We start from the raw sequence: 17,706 nt of genomic DNA on the forward strand, positions 1-17,706 counted from the left end.
TAGGGGCAGCTTCCGAGTGATTAACTGACCGTCAAGCTGATTTACTGGGCTTGTTTTGCTCAGACATGTAACAGTTACAGCTCTATCAAACCTCCATTCACATGTAATGTGCTCTTGGTAGCATAGTTGAAATGATAAGCCCCCGTGCCCCTGTTTTCTTGCACTCGGAATGGTTCAGGAAAAAATTGATTTTCTGATGATACTTTCCCTGTTTGGTCTCTCTCCAAAGGTCACTCATTTTATTTTTTACATTCTTAGCCAAATCCCTTTGGCCCTTTTTGAGTTAGATGAGGTTGAAAATCAAATGCATGATTTTCCTTCCAGAAATTCATCTTCTCTTTGTGGTCTAATCATTGAACATTTCTTCTTGGCACAATCAGAGGAGACGTAACAGGTCCATGAGAAGGAATGCAGCACAATCAATGTAACCCCTTGCACCTGTCTAGCTGCTTTGCAGCAATGGAGGGCATCAAATCGAAGTCTTGGTTTTACTCCAGCATCAGGATCAGCTGCAGACAAACCATAATCCTGATCCACCTTTTTTGCATTTGCCCCTGAAAGATTATCTCCATTTGCTTAGACACTACACTACAGCTGAAATTATTAACCCCCTCCCCCCGCTTCCTCTGCACTGTATAACCTGATAGTAGATGGGAAATGGAGGGACATTATTTCAAACTCTAATCTGCTCTGCCCACAAGAAGAGACTGCATCTGTATTACCATGAACATTCCCTGCAGCTTAACAGACTTATCCCTTATAACAGGACTGCAATATAACCGACACCATACTCCAGCTGGGGATACACGGGCTTTGGTTTTCCAAAGTACCCTTTACTGAAGACCGTTAAAGCTCAATATTTATATACACAGAGTCTGACCAGCCATCAACCTGTGAATGGTGAGTTTCGGAATGAAGCCTCAGACACATAACGTATATGTGTCACTTCTCTCTCCCCACCCCATAACTCCATTTACATGGGCCAGGCTGGAATCTGCTCCCTCTAGACTAAAGTATGAACATTACACAGGGATTGTATTAACAACTCATCAACATAATGGGAGATTTGGCTGAAATGGAATGAAAACTTGGATTACAGCAATGACTGGGAGCACTCGGCAAACCTTTTAATTACCGCCGTTGTGCTGGAGCGCCTGAACTGTTTGCTATTTTGGGGGCAACAGTTAAATGTATTAGTGTATTGGGTATGTGTGTGTTCTCAAATGGACTTAACAAGCAAGCTGCTCTATGGTGCTTGTTTCCCTGTTGCTTTTCACCCAAGCAACCTGACAAGTAGCAATACTGCTCAAGCCTCCTTCATGCGGGTTGTATTAATATTACATCCCTACTCAGCATTTTTTTATGTCTCTATTAAGTGCAAATGAAATGCTATGGCTGGGACACCCATTTTCCTCCCACAAAGCCGAGGCCCCCTCATGTTTTTGCAATGTTCCTCTGAATCCGCCGCTTGCTCCTGGAAGGCTGGCTTTGTTGTCGAAGGTGAATAAACCCTGCTTCCATCCCTATGCCTGCACGCTCAGGATTTCAGACACCGTTTACTTGTAGCTATTGGGTCCCACCTCCCTTCCTGAAGTTATCATCTCTGATAGCGTCGTCTGAGAACTGAGAAGGGTTGTGAGTGGAATTGGTTGAAAGGTTGACATTTCAGTGAAAAATGCAGGCGGATCTTGAATTTCAATGGGAAAAAAAATAACAGGAAAACAATTGGGACACAATTTTCTTCAAACTGTTTTGGATTTTTTTTTAAACCAGCTCTAGTTACAAATTATGCCTGTTGTTAGCACAAGCTACTGGGTACAGCTGAAATCCCTCTTTACATGCTGTTCGCCAGGGCTTCAGCCACGAACTAGAAGATGAATGTACTTTCTGGCCACACAACATTTGGCAATTGCTATGTCAACCTATCCAAAGCAAAAACTGTGTTTTTTCTGCTTTAAGTAGGTTGGCTGTGAAATTTCGACGACGGAAGGCAGCGTGGCTTAATGGACAGCATGTTGGCCTGCTACCCAGAAGATGTGGGGTCTATCCCTGGTTCTGCTGCTGGGTGACCTTTGGCTAGTCATGCTGCCTCTCTATGCCTCAAAAACAACAAGGAGTCTGGTGGCACCTTAAAGACTAACAGATTTATTTGGGCATAAGCTTTGGTGGTTAAAAATCTCATTTCTTCAGATGCAACTGAAGAAGTGAGGTTTTTACCCACGAAAGCTTATGCCCAAATAAATCTGTTAGCCTTTAAGGTGCCACCAGACTCCTTGTTGTTTTTGTAGATACAGACTAACACGGCTACCCCCTGATACTTGTCTCTATGCCTCAGTTTGCCCTCTGTTAAATGGGTACTTATCTGCTTGTAAAGCACTTTGAGATCTGCCAATGAAAAGCACTATATATAGGTGCTATCAATAAGCAGATGTACCATGTGTGAAAAATAGCTTGTCAGATGGATACAGAATAAAGTGGCCAGGACAGAGTTAGGGGCCACTGAGGTGTGTATAAATAAAGAGCTACTTGCTTTTAAAAATGAGTAACAAACCCTATGGAACCATTTGATGTTTTCTCTTCTATCATGTTCCAAGTCTGGCGTCTCAGACTGGTTACATGTGCTGCACTCCATCAGGCTCTGAATCAGATTCACCAGATCCAGGGGAATAATCAGAGAAATTGCAGTCTAGGATTTCTCGGGCACTATCAGTGGTGAAGAATGTGCCCGAGTGAAGTGTGATCTAGTGTCAGGCAGATAGAGGACTCCCCATTCCTTTGGAATTATTTATGAGTGAAGCTAGATAATATGGTGATAAGGGGCATGTAAATTCCTAGCTAGACAGAGTCAGGATGTGCTAGTCTCAAGCAAATTTCCCCGCTGGTGTTTCTTGCCTTCATCCTGGTCAAGCCCCTTTAATATTTAGGGGGAAATTGTCAAGAGGGTGTCAGGCCAGTTTCTAGATGTATGCACACACAATCAATTGCCTGTATTTGCAAAATTCCTGATTTGAGCACACACGGGCACCTTGTATCCACCACAAGTGGGATTTTGCAGCTCCCATAAAATTGCCTGTGCAAAATTAGTTTTCAAAATATAGACCTTAAAATCCTTTTCTGGCCACAGAGGTGCAGCTTCTCTGAGCACATATCTGTAGCATGCTTTCTAGCTTGCTTTTCCTTGCTAGCCCAACCTCTTCCCCTCCAACACTAATTCCATTCAGAATGACATCATGGGAGAGGCAGGAGAATAGGAAGGAAAAGTTTCCGCTCATTAGATGGTCCTAGTGTTATAGCCTGCCTGCCTGGTGTCTCCAAACATGCTGGTCTCCCAAGCTTTCTCTCCTGGGTGAATCAAATTCAGCCAGGGAAGAAGGAGATGATGGCAGAAGACACAAGTTTGGAAGGATGGGTGACGTCAGGAGGCTGATGAGTTAATCAGCTGTTTCCAATTCTGTTCTCCACAAATACCCCTGTCGGCTTTGTCAACAAATGAATGCCTTGGAACTGCACTTCTTCTGCGCTATAGATAACAATGGCAGAGTGGCTTGTGATGTTATTTAAACACAAGCCAATTAGAACAAACAATGCTCCTGCGCCCCGGATTCACTCGGTGGAAAATATTTTAATGCAGCACTTAAAATATTGGGGAGGGATAGCTCAGTGGTTTGAACATTGACCTGCTAAATCCAGGGTTGTGAGTTCAATCCTTGAGGGGGCCGCTTAGGGATCTGGGGCAAAATCAGTACTTGGTCCTGCCTAGTGAAGGCAGGGGGCTGGACTCAATGACCTTTCAAGGTCCCTTCTAGTTCTAGGAGATAGAACATCTCCATTTAAAAAAACAAACAAACTGGTGTATGCTTTTATAATGGCTAGTTACTGACTGTGCAATCAGACTTGTTTAGATTGCAGGTTGGAACCAGAGCTGTTTGTCGCTATCTGGCAGAAGCGATGTGCCCACTCTGCATAGCACAGCCCTACCTTGGCCCTCCGAAAGGGGATTCCCTGCTGGGTATTTGCAGCTGGGTCAGAGCAACCTCATTATGCCATCTGAGGGGTGGGCTGGAGCTTGTGTATCTGGCCTGTAGTGGCAAGCTGCAATGTTCTACTTCAGACCTGGAATGAGACCTGACTCTCATTAACATTCAGGAGTGTTTGAACGTGGAACTAATTTCTCAACCCCCTGGGTGTGACAGTGTGGGCCGGCCCTTCCAGGGAGTGGGAGGTCAGCTCCACCTGTGCCTAGTTATCTGCCTCTCAGGTGATAGGGCTCAGATGACTCAGCAGGTAACTGACACAACACCTCTCTGTGGGAGTTATAAGGAGCAGCCTGCACTCGGTATGAGAGAGGTGCTGGTGGGAGTAACAGGAGAGAGCAGCTGGAAGGGGCCTGTAGGGAGCAGGAACAGAAGCCGTGGCTGCAAAAGGGGTGGGAGACACACTAGGCAGTGAGAGGGCCATCAGGGACTGCTGAGCTGGGACAGAGGGCTAGAAGATCTACCGTGACTTGAGTTGACCTGCTCTGTTTTGCACAATCAAGAGCCTGAAAACCTGCTGCTCCAGGGAGCTTGATGTGACATGCTGGCTATTGAGTTCACAGGCTGGCTCATTCTCCTTTTGGACCAGCTCCAATGGGGCAATGGGTGCAAGTGAGAGGGGCGTTAATCTCCGTGTTGCTAAAAAGACGGGGGCCATTTGGTCCACCTGCTGCGGATGAATAACTGTATCTGAAATGTCTCGGGGAGGAATAACAGCCTTGCTCTGTTAGGCTGTAGGCATACTGGGCCAGATCTTGCTCCCATCCAGGTCAATTACAGAGCTCTCCTTGCTATCTGTAGTGGAAGATCAAGCGCGTATTTTAGAGATTGTCCAGATGACACACAAGACAGCTGGTTCTCATCTTGCATTGTTCCTTGTGGTCCAACGCCAGCGGCTTTAGTGGAATTACTCCCAACTTCCGTTATGTAAATGAGGTCAGGCTCACTCTCATAGTCACTGAAACCGTCTTACAACTCTGTCCGTAAAAATAAACTCCCAGCTTTTAAAGCATAGACGAATTTCTCTCCTTAAATGTATCCAGATTGCATGGCCAACAAGGAGGCTTATTTCTGGAAGCAGTGGCCTGGAAAAATCATGCCCAGGACATGTGATCATTTGACTACTAGACCTGTTTTCAGTGCGTCCCTATCACAAGCTCCTCCCGTTTGTGCTTGCAAATATAAACCGTGTTCTCTGAAAAATTGCCAATGTGCAGGCCAAAGACAATGCACAAACCTTAGGGCAGCAGAGCTCTGGCTGTAGCCTGTCCACGTTAGAGCATAAGACTTGCAAATTGCTAATAAATGAAAGGAAACAGGAGCGTGAGGCAGTAATGGGTTGTACCAGGAGAGAGAGAAGCAAGTCTTTACGTCGCCATGAGCAGTGAAAGAGCTAGAGCAAATGGGACAATACAAAAAAGGATTTGCAAATGTTTTTTATGAATAAACAGGGCTGTATTAAGGCAACCTGGCACCCTAGGCACCCAATATGGGGGGGCCAATGCCCACTACTCAACTGAGCATGGACAGATGGGGGTGGGCTTCTCCCTCCTCCGCAGTGGTGGAGGTGACAACTGGGTCCCAAAGCAACAGCAGCATCCCTGACCTACATGGCGGGGGGGCTGATTTGCTCTGCTGGTGCGTGTGGCCCAGGCACCTTCCTCCCTAGCTCTTGTGGCTGGTGCTTCTCCCTCTGCTGGAGGCTGTCTGCAGACTCAGGCAGATGACATCACTGTACTGCTTACACGCTGGTCATGTGTTTAAACATTTCTTCACATCCTGGGGGGTTAGACTATAGTATCTGAAAATGAAAACTGAGATTCTGACTTCATCATGGGGCCCAATGCATGGGTCTATGCATTAACCTAGTCCTGCAAAGGGGATATGTTTCCCTGTTATCCAAGGAGACCATATTCCAGGAGTATTCAGGCCTAAGGTCCAGCGTTTACCCCTGGCTTTACCCCTTCTGACATTGACCATGGTTTCTCCGAGTTCTCATATGGAATATAATTTAAGGAAATCTTCACTGTTTCTCCTCTACAAACCAATGTCTAGAGAGAAGCACAGTGGTGTTTCTGAGGGAGAGGCAATTAGAATTCCATGGACAAAGAGCCATTTGGAGCTGGCCTCTGTTCTCAAGAATGAAACAGGCATTTTTCTGAGAACACATGAATCTTAAGAAAATGAGAACCAGAGAAATATTTGATGCTAAATTTGATATTTAGCAACCAGCTAGGTGCAGTCAGAACATCAGCAGATACAGAAAAGAGTCAGGAAGCAAGAAATATCAGAGACAAAATCTTTTCTATTAGATAAGGGGAAAAGCAGGAACAGAGGAGACCCTTTGTCAGGAGATAGAGCACATATAGTGGGAATTGTCTAAGAGATGCACATGACCATGATATATCTGAAGAAGTGAGGTTTTTTACCCATGAAAGCTTATGCCCAAATAAATCTGTTAGTCTTTAAGGTGCCACCAGACTCCTTGTTGTTTTTGTGGATACAGACTAACACGGCTACCCCTTGATACATGACCATCGATACCACATCTGCACTCAGAATCTGGCAGACTGGGGATATGGCTGTGAACAGGGTTTTCCTAGCTGGGCTTCTTACAAATAGGAAAAGTGGTTAACACATACCCATTCCTATATGTGAATACTTAGAGGTCTTTCCTATGTTCTAGTCTGGCTGTCCCATCTAAGCAGGCTTCCTAGAGATTTTTGTATTGACATAAACCTCTATATATAGTGGGGAAGTGGCAACTTATCATTCCACATGTCCTTGTGTTGTGTTCACTGGGATGTGACAGGTTGTGCCAAAGCCCCCTGGTGCCCAGTCCCCTTAGCTGCAACCGCACCCTCTCCTCTCCTCCTGTAACATGAGAGCGTCAGATGGAGGATGTCAACTTTGTTTCAACCACAAGAGCTACTCACTGTATTATAACCTCATTTCAGTTTCCAACTTTGGATTTCCCAATGCTGAACAACTGATCAGACGGGCAAGCTGAGGCCACAGAGGACTGTGCACTTAGCTTGGAAGGAGAAGGCTGGAGCACCAATCGGTTTTGACGGCCAAGCTGTTCTGTAGCCGAAGCATAGGACTGGGATGGGGAGCCCAAGCTTGATGCTTGTGCTTCTCAGGTCCTATTCTTCTCTCACCTATAAAGGTGGAAATAACTCCACAGAATTCAACTGAGTTATTGGATGTCAAAACTGAGGTGAGAGAAGAATTCAGCTGTCAGAAAACAAACCTGTAAATGTCATCAAGATCAACCACTCTTGATTTCTGGTGTGGAACACAGCTGTCACTTTCCTGAGATTATACCAACTATTTCTTTGGGGCATAGAAACAATCATGTGGGGCCAGAACACGTGCCTATGGAGTTCAACAGAAAACCTCCCATTGAACTGAGCAGGCTTTGGCTTCAGTCACAAACTTCGGACTGGGTTTAGAATGAGATTTTTAGGAATAACTCTTCTTTTTGGCTTGCTTGAAAACCAAGTGGAGCTAGAGAATTACAGCAGGTTAAAGCAGGTAATTTGGGTGGGTTATTTGGACCAGACAAATTTCACAAACCGATGGTTGTACAGCGATTGTTGTGCTGTTGATGTGAATTGTATTATACTTAAAGGGAATTGTACAACAGGATCCAAAAAAGCAGAACACCCTAACTTTTCCTTTGGCCAGAGGCATTGTACTTGGAACAGAATAAATGCCATTATAACGATCTTATCTTCCCTGCAGCTTCAGTGTTGTTTTGCAAATGCCAATGCCGGAGGCTGAAAGCAGTGGACATTTAGGGTTTGTTGTTCAGAGTGTGTATGTTAAAAGGCTACATGGAACTGAAATGCGAGCCAAAAAGACGCCAGTCTTCACCAGCCTGAGCATTCCCGGAGCCAGAGGTGACTTAAACCATTTTGCCACCCTCCTCTCAACTGTGCTGGGGGTGAGCTTGCCATAGCTGAAGACCGGGCCCAACGCCCTGGTTTGTACCGTGCACCATTTACACTTCAGACGATTTATTCAAGCAGAAAAGTTAAGGGAACAAAATCATATGTTAGCGCAACAAAGTTACTGATCTCCCAGGTTTTCTTTACTGGTAGAGAATGTCACCCTGACAGCAGAGACAGGATTATCCCTTGAAGTTACTGGTGCAGTGTACTAGATCTGCTTAAGACAAGAACACTTCCATACTGAACCAGCTGACTTACCTGACTCGATGTGGTAGCCAATGCACTTGGCATAGGATGAATGATGGCAGAGGAGGCATGCCCCTGAGGTGGGAACACTCGACGCAGTTTGCTGGAAATGTGTAGATGGCCATGCTTGACTCACGGTTCAGGCATGAGTTGCATGTATCATTATCAAGTGACATTGCAACACAATAACCATGTACAGTGTGGCTAGTAGATGGGGCTGAGAAATCTTCTAAAAGTTTGCGCACTGGGGTTGAGATTAGCAGAAGATGCTAATCATGAGGCCAACAGTTTCTTAGGGCTGGTCTACACTGGGGGGTGAGGGGGTCGATCCAAGATACGCAACTTCAGCTACGCGAAAAGTGTAGCTGAAGTCGAAGTATCTTGGATCGAATTACCTGGGGTCCACACGGCGCGGGATCAGTGGCCACAGCTCCCCTGTCGACTGCGCTACTGCCGCTCACTCTGGTGGAGTTCCGGAGTCGACGGTGAGCGCATTCGGGGATCGATATATCGTGTCTTAACAAGACGCGATATATCGATCCCGGATAAATCGATTGCTACCCGCCAATACGGCGGGTAGTGAAGACGTACCCTTAGCGGAGAACATTTTAGATGCTCTGTTATAAAATCCATATTGGATAGCAAGAGCAGTCAGTGCAATAAAAATGCACTGCATAGGAAGTACAGCAACTGCAGCTCTCATAAACTGTCAGACATGGTAATCCGTCCTGCTTATAACTAACATGATACACCAAATTTTCTGACTGCTTTAGCAAGTTAGACAATCTTATGTGATAGGTCTCAAGGATATTTAGGCTCCTAAGTTCCATAGAAACCAATAGGAGTTAAGTGCCTAATCACCTTTGAGTATCTTGGCCCGTGTATATAACAGAAAGAGTATGACAGTCGAAATAAATGAAGCTTTCAGAAACCCAATCTAAATTCTATCAGCTCACTCCATTTATTTGATTCTATCTTGTGGAAATGTGAAGAATTGCAAGAATAGCTTCCCAAACTCTTATCAAACATTTTTCAGTTTTTAAACACATGTGTTTTTAGGTTGATCAGAATCAGTTAGATGTCTTCTGACTCTTTTTTTTTTTAAATGGACCTGCAGTTAATGCTGAATAGCTGCTCAGCTGGAACAGTGACAGACATTAATGGTTAGTTCGGTGCATGGACAAAGAACCCACTTCTATGAAAAACGCACACATCAGTAGAAGAACCAGATTCTCACTCCTGGGGTGGAAAATCTGCTTTTTAATGCATGATTAGTGTTTATTTAGCAACATATTGAAACATTCTATTTCTCTTCACTGCATGATAACACCCATTTCCTATCAAGCAAACCTTATAAGTTATTCCTGCATTTTGTACACCTTGTTTCACTTACATAACTACTTCTTTAGGATGGAATGGATTCTTCTTTTTGCTCCCTAAAATATTTAAATGTCCCTTACCCAGAGTCACATAAATAAGAGCTGTGATGTTGTTCAGTTGAAGGAAGCTACCAGACAACATGGCAGGTTTAAGTATCTGGCCCTTCTGGTGAGGAAGCACTTGCTGGCCCACTGGTTAGGGTTGACATCTAGATTCATGATTGCTTCTGGAGTGCCATTTGGGTACCTGTTTTCATCTTGGATGAAGGTCTTATGCTGTTTAGTCATACCTTTGTCATCACTATATTGGAGATCTCTATGGCTTGTCTTGGCAGCTGCCTCTAAAATGGGCATGAGAATGGGCCAGTGGGTTTCATGCACAACATGAATCCACTGAGCGACAATCCCCTGTGGGGGAAATCAGCCACTCAACCCTAGGACCCATTTTAATGGACTCAGCCTGGCTATGTAGATCAGTGGTTCTCAAACTGGGGCCGCCGCTTGTGTAGGGAAAGCCCCTGGCGGGCCAGGCTGGTTTGTTTACCTGACAGGTCCACAGGTTCGGCTGATCACGGCTCCCACTGGCCGCATTTCGCTGCTCCAGGCCAATGGGAGCTGCTGGAAGCGGCGGCCAGCAAATCCCTTGTCCCGCACTGCTTCCCGCAGCCCCCATTGGACTGGAGCAGTGAACCACAGCCAGTGGGGGCCGCGATCGGCCGAATCTGTGGACCCGGCAGGTAAACAAACCAGCCCAGCCCGCCCGGGGCTTTCCCTACGCAAGCGTCGGCCCCAGTTTGAGAACCACTGCTATAGTAGCTGGGAGTCCAGAGGTCAATAAACATGACCTCCTTGGACCACCACAGGGGGCACCTTCCACAGCTGGGAAGTCACCTCCTGGCAATGTCCCACTGGTGGTCCCCAAAAGTGCACAACAAGGGACTGTCAATAAACGAGCCTCAGCTGATCCCAGCCAGCCTGTCGGTGCATAGGGAGAGGAGCCGTCCCTGAGGAGCATCCCAAAGCCATATGGGTGCTGTCCTTTGGGATGCACATGCTGTATATCTTCAAGAAAGTGAAGGGGCTCCACTCCTATTTTATTAATCTAATTAGACAAACAAATGTTGTCAGTGTTCCGCATGTCTAATTCATTAAGGTCATCATTAAACAGAATGCTGCTCGCTTTAAGAATGTCTCTTCTCTGCTAGCGCCTCGTTTGCCTTCGGTTGGAAATATGTCAATTAACTGGAAGGTTTATAGATAAATATGCAAAAATCTGTGCCATTATAAAACATTTGGGAGTTTTATTTGCCGAGTTTTAGTGACTTGGGAAAAGAGAGCTGAGATTAATTACCTTGCACTTAGCGTTTATCAACCAAGCGTTTGTTTTCTTAATCTTACTGATTAAGAGAGAGATTCTCTCTCTGTTACCCATCATTAGTAGCTCTTTGCTATAGAAGCAGTGTAAAGATATGTCTTCACTGCAGAGTTAGCCTGAGCTCTTACTTGGGTGTTGCCCCTAACACCTCTCCTGTCCACACACACAACCCTTTCAGAGTTAAGTGGTGCTTTCAACTGCACTATTTGGCGTGGCCGGGTCTGCGAGACAGAGCCCAAGTTCAGCTTTCGCTCGGGCTGGTAACCTGCCCACTTTGCAGTGAGGAGACAGGCTAAACTACTTGAGTGCTGATAGTCCTCCAGTGCCTTCCCACAATTCCCTCATGTACCCAGAAGGGCAGACAAGTTTTCCCACACTTCATTGGGAAAGAATCATCGAGCAGCACAGCTTACTGCAGAACAAAGGCCTATGGGCTATGCCTGTAGAATTCTAGCAGCATACAGGGGGACTAGGGCTTTGCAGTGAGAGTGATCACACCCTGGGCGAGGCTAACCTGGGTGCTCATGTCTGAGTGCCAATCACCCAGGCTAACTCTTCAGTGAAGATGTACGCTAAATATCTTGCACAGAGTGAGCTGAATAAACGGATTCACTGAGCTCCAAATCCTGTTCTATGTCAACAGGAGTGTTGCAGGAGTAAGGCAAGCAGGATTTGACCATGGTTTTCAGCCTAAACTCAACTTCCCTCTTTGCGGGAGCAAAGCTTTGCGGGCCTGGTTTTGCTCCTGCAATTATTTGTGAGCATGACTTAGGTCATTAGATGTTTCAGTACCTGATTTGTGGGTGCAATCAAGTACTTAGACATGAACTGTGCATGCAATTAACTACCCCGCATGAATTGCAGGCACAGAAAGGAAGGACAGTTTTAAAAAATATCTGGCCTATAAGATGTAATACTGAGTGGTTTGATATTGTCAGGCTGTCCAGAGTGGCTCAAGGCCTTGATACCAACCTCAGGACAGACGGTTAAGAAGCAGGGCACACACCCCAAGTTGGTTGTGAGCTCTAGACATAGATTTCACCAACAAAATATCAAATATGAATTGCTCGGGCACTACAACAATCTTAACATGGAGTCACAGACAGTCCCCTGGGGTACTCTGATCTATCTTGTCATCCAGAGAAGCTTGCCTTTGTGTTGGGTGATCTCTTACACCAAAAATCACATTATTCAGGTTACTCCCAGTTCCAAAGGATCAGTCACTTACCCCAGGTCAACTGCACTTTAGATCTTACACCAAAGACAAGGCTTTTAATAAACTAACTGAAGATTTATTAACTAAGGAAAAAGAAATGAGAGTTATTTACAAGGCTAAAGCAGATAAACATACATAAATGAGTTACAGTCTTCGGTTCCAAAAGATGGTAGAAATAATAAGCAAGCTCTATATATGAGGGCTAAGCCAGTGCAAGCACTTGGGATCTTTTGCTTATGCTTAGTAATTCTGGACCCTCAGAGTCCAAGCAGCATAAAGATACAGTTTTGTCCAGTCAGGGATTTTTATTCCCTTTCCCCAGAGTTTAAGCTGATGGGACAAGTCCACATACAGGTCTCCTCTTCATGGCTGTAGGGGAAGCAATTAACAAATTCATTGTTCTTTGATGTTTCACAATGGCTCCGATCAGTTTCTATGGGCCTTTTTGGTGGGCAGCACCTAACAGATAAATGCTTCTTTCCTCTTTGATGAGTTACACAGTTACAGAAGCTTACAATGCAAACACTCAATATAACCTTACAGCATGGGGTACAGATGTTATAAGTGAGATTAATACATGCAGCAACTTGCAAGTATTTCATAAAGTCTAAACACTACATGCATTTCTATAAATCTAACACCTATTTTAATAATGCTAACACACAGGTGAGACAGATTGGTTTCCAGCTATGCATTTGTCAGTGTTCCGTTGGCATGAGCATGGCCTTGGCATGAGAGCTGGCACTTCGTTTGCCAGCGTCACAGATAAGTTCAAAGAAAGGAATGGTCTTATGATAAGAAGCACAGGTCTGAGAGTCAGGAGATGATGGGTTTGTTCCTGGTTCTGTCATCCCATGTCACTTTGGGCAAGTCACTGAACCTCTGTATGACCTACTCTTCCCATTGTCATGGATGAGGTAATATGTATCTACCACACAAAAGGTGTTGTGAGGCTTCATTCATTAATGTCTGTAAAGGGCATTGGGATCTTCAGATGGAAGGCATCATAAAAATGAAAAAATCCTAGTTGTTTAATGTTTGTGCCTGGAAAACACAATAGGGGAACGTATAGGGCCTTGTATTAACTTCAGAAGAGTTTTGCTTCAGCAAGGACTGTAGGATTTCGTCATTGATGGTGGAGATAAGGAATAATTGTGTGAAGGTGGGAACCCTTGGGGGTAACATAAATCTCATACAAAAGAGAATAGGGATATAGAGAAATATGGTAATGATGTCTATTCTAGTCTACATTTTACAACTAAAACTCTGACATAATGTTTTTCATTGTGCAACATTTGGAATAGTCATTCAGAGCTCTACTGATCAATCTGAATTGGGTAACATTGTTGTGACCTTCTCACCAGACACCATATCAAAAACACGGGAATTGGGTTTTATCCCTGTTTGGTTGTTTTTTTGTTTGGGTTTTTTATTAACATTTTATTTAATCCCAAGAAGAAATAAAGTAAAATGTACTTATTCCACAAAGGCTGTGTTTCTTCCTCCTGAAGAGGAAGAAAGTTGAGTTCAGTGAGATCTCTTTCCCATTGGTTTCAATGGGAACAGCGGTCAGTGGGCACGTTTAAGATAAGTTAAATAACTGCAATCTGAATATGGGTTTACTTAGAGATGGGCCCAAGGAACAACATGAGACTCTGGATTGGGAAACTTGGATCTGCAATTTTGGTTGGGCTCAGTCATGATCAGATTCACATTCCAAACACCATAGAGTCCAGATTCAGGACTGTTTGGCTCTGGGAGGATCTATAAAAGTTAAATATGAGTACAGTGTTTGTTGATCAGTCCACAACAACAGTACAGGAACTACAAAACGCCGTATGTTTCCTTATCATTTATCTCATTGGTGGAGAATAACGGGTACATGGCATTATATCCTCTCTGTAGCCTTCCCTGAATCAGGTGGCACACGCAGTGCCCAAGAAGAAGGTTCCAGATTAATCCATAATATAAATCTATGGAAGCACCTGGATTTATATTACACTCACACACCAGATGCACATTATTGATACATCTATAAAAATCAAGACAGACACAAATCGTTAAGGAAGTGTTACATGGAGCTTAAAGTCTTATAGCTTGGAGGAAAGGTCAAAATGTAAAGAGAAGGAAGGGTGGATATATCAGAGCATTGGCATTGTAACCAGTGTCTTCACACTCTGCAGTGTATTTAAGCATTTTGAGATCTGTGGCAGAAAAAACACTATAAAAGCTAGGTATATGTGGAAATCCATGGAGAAAAGAGCTATATGAGACCCAAGTATGTATTTATTATTATTTACTGTTATTACAGCTATTAAAGAGAGAATATAACAGTTCACATCACTTGTAAGGAGCTTTGAGAGCTGCACTTACACCGAGGATTAATTTGGCCCAACAGATTTATTCCACACCAGCTACATTCTCAGTTCAATAGGGGTATTCTTTGACTCTTTGCATCTCAATGTAGAACAGATCTTGTATATGCATTAGGCCAAATGGAAGACAATTTGCCACTGCTGGTTCTGTGCTGATTGCTTGTCCATGTAGATCAGACAGGCTGTGAAGGATATCACCTGGGGCCATTGAATTACAGAATTCAGAGTTTCTCCATATTACTAGGTTTGGGTAATGGTGAAGGCAGCATCTGGAGCCCAAAGCCATGGTGTTCAAGCCCGTGGTATTGCACCCAGGCATTTGGAGTTCCATTCAGCAGGGAAAGAGGTACTGCATTTTACAGCTGGTTCACCAGGACGGTGTCTGTGCATCACCATGGTGCGTCATTGCATTGTGATGCCGGGTGACTAAAACCACCATCGTGTCATGGTGTAGTGGGAAGGAAGCCTCTGCGCTCAAAAAGCCCCTTCCCAGAAAACCTGTAAGAAAGGAGAACCCCAGTACTTCCTCACAGTCAGACCAGAAAAGACTCTCACCCTCTGGGATCCCATCCCAGAAACCAGCATGAAGGAGAGGGACGCTCCCTTCAATGCATGTGAATGAGAGAAAAGCTTGTGCTATCAGATCCCATCTGAGTGGATGATATATACCTGTTTATGCTCTGAGAACTCATCCCCTAGGCAGAGAACAGATGCTTCCTTGTGAATGATCCAGAAAAGGGCCTGCGTGACAGCAGCTTGTTTTTAGTGGAGAGGTGGGATTGCACTGGGGACAAGAAGAGGGCCACTGGGAACAGCATGCAGTCTGGGCAGGCACTGCCAGGACATAGGGAAGAAGAGGTCAGGGTTTGACCTCCAAGCTCACTGAAGGCCTGATACTGCACTGTTAAAGTCAACAAAAGTTTGTCATTGACTTCAAGGAGCACAGGATCAAGCCCGGAGCTATGTGGCCCACAAGAGTAGACACAGAACCCAAACCTCTCCATGTTCCCTCTGCTCGGAGCGCTGCAGGATGCCACCTACTCTCATCAAACACACCTGACTATAGCATTTCTCCTTCTCTGCAGTTTAATCACCCCTTCCTTTGCATGGCCTTGCTAACATTTTTCAATCTCATGGCCAGTTTGTCTGTGGAAAAGGTCATTAACTCCACTGCAGTTCCACCGGAAATAAATTTGGCCCTAGCTTTTTCTATCTCTGTTGTGTGATGGGTTTGAAATTGTACTGGTTTCCCATCTGTGACCATGATTGTTTGTCTATTCTCTTCTGAATCAGTGTCTGTTTCAGCTGCAGGAAGTATTAATGACATCAACTGTTCCTGCTTCATCATGTATCCTGTTTATTACAACTGACCTTTGATGTTCTAGGGTTGGGGAAAGCTTTTACTAGACAGGGCCTTAATTAGCCTCTTCTCTTCCACCTTCGCCTCTTCACAGTGATTCTAGTTACAAGTAACAGAGGAATAGCTCTTCAGTTTGCATAAGGTTTACCAAATTTTATGCACCATTATGCCATCTCTAACTGCTAAATCCCTGGTCTATTTTACCCAATGAACTTTTTTCACTACCCCAGATATCCAGTGCCGGTAGCTGTCAGCTGGCCGAATTTTAGTACAGAGCTGCCAGCAAGCTCTTCCAGCCCTCAACAGCTGCTGTTATGTATGAATATTAAAGAGGGAAACATCAGATTCTAGCAGGTTTAGAACATCAAATTATTCCTGCTCCAGGTGCCAACATGCAAATTCTGGCTGATTCTCCCCTCAGCCTTCTACTGCTTGCGGGATGAGGAAGGTTATTGCAAAAACCTTGCTCAAATTGTTTAAGTTCCATATGGTTTTTTTTTCAGTAGAATGATCTTTCAGGGGAGACCCAAAGCCGAAGTCTGGACTGTTCATAGTCATTCATTAATGAACCCATGGCGTGTCTTTCAAGACTAGCAGGGGGTTCCAAAAAGTGGGTTAATCAACATCCAAATTCTAGCGGGGGGAATTATATGTCACCTGTCCAAATCCCCTCTTGGTTTAATTGAATAAAAAGTTTACTTCCTGTCCTAAAAGGGCTATGTCCACCTTTATAATGGCTGCCACATCCAACCCCAGAGGTGACTTTGTTTTGGTAATGCGTGAAGTGAACAGATCCCTAAAGCTGTTTAGTTTGTAATTCTCTAAGACACAAAGGTGCTATATGAGTGGAGTGTCCAGTGTTAGGTTAACACCAATATCTGATAAGCCCCCCACCCCCCGGAAACAAATGTGAGAAGTTCAAAACATGCACCAAAAGCTCTGAAATTCACCATTTTTTTTCCAGCGTTGCAAATGGTGTCTGCGTGGAATCATGAGTCTCAAGGATCACCCACTCGCTTTGAAGTCTGACGGCCAGGACTGCAGGGCTTCAGAAAGGGGGAAGGGGGTGGGGTACTTTCTCTGATATAATACAGGGGAAACTAATTTTGGGGTCCAATTTTCAGACTGTTTGTGTCCCATTGCACACACAGCACCCCATTTGCACACTCACTCCCCAAACTTCCTGCTAATTAGGTCAACCTGCACATCGTCCAGGTTGTGACAGATGTGAGGATGCTCAATGGTGAAGATAGGTTTGTTCCCCCAAAGTGTGTTTTACGTATAGGATTTCTGAAACACACCCTCCAAGAGCAGACCTTGCATCTGACACACCTCTTGGCAGTGGGGACCCCCCGATCCCAACAACCCCCTGCTACGAAAGCCTGCCTGTCGCTTCTTCTCTCCTGCCCGTAAACTTCCTCTTCCTCTCTGAGTGGGTCTCTTAAGTTTATATGTCCTCCGACCAACACCTCATTTCTTTGTTCTGCTGCTGGTGTTTTTCAATTCTCCCCTTCACCAACCCCCTGCAGACAAGCTGGGGGAAGTAGCTTTGCCCAGCTCCAAACAGCCACTTTAGCATAGCAATGGTTTGGTCAGAGTACAGTCTTTAAGATTAATGACCCTCCCTGGCCTGGCAAAAGTGTGCTTTGAGCTCTATCAGCAAGTGGTGGATTCCACATCCACATGGCTGCATTCCCTTTGGGGGGAGGGATAGCTCAGTGGTTTGAGCATTGGCCTGCTAAACCCAGGGTTGTGAGCTCAATCC

Source organism: Chrysemys picta, chromosome 13, assembly GCF_011386835.1.
Source record: "Chrysemys picta bellii isolate R12L10 chromosome 13, ASM1138683v2, whole genome shotgun sequence".
Classification (NCBI taxonomy): domain Eukaryota; kingdom Metazoa; phylum Chordata; order Testudines; family Emydidae; genus Chrysemys; species Chrysemys picta.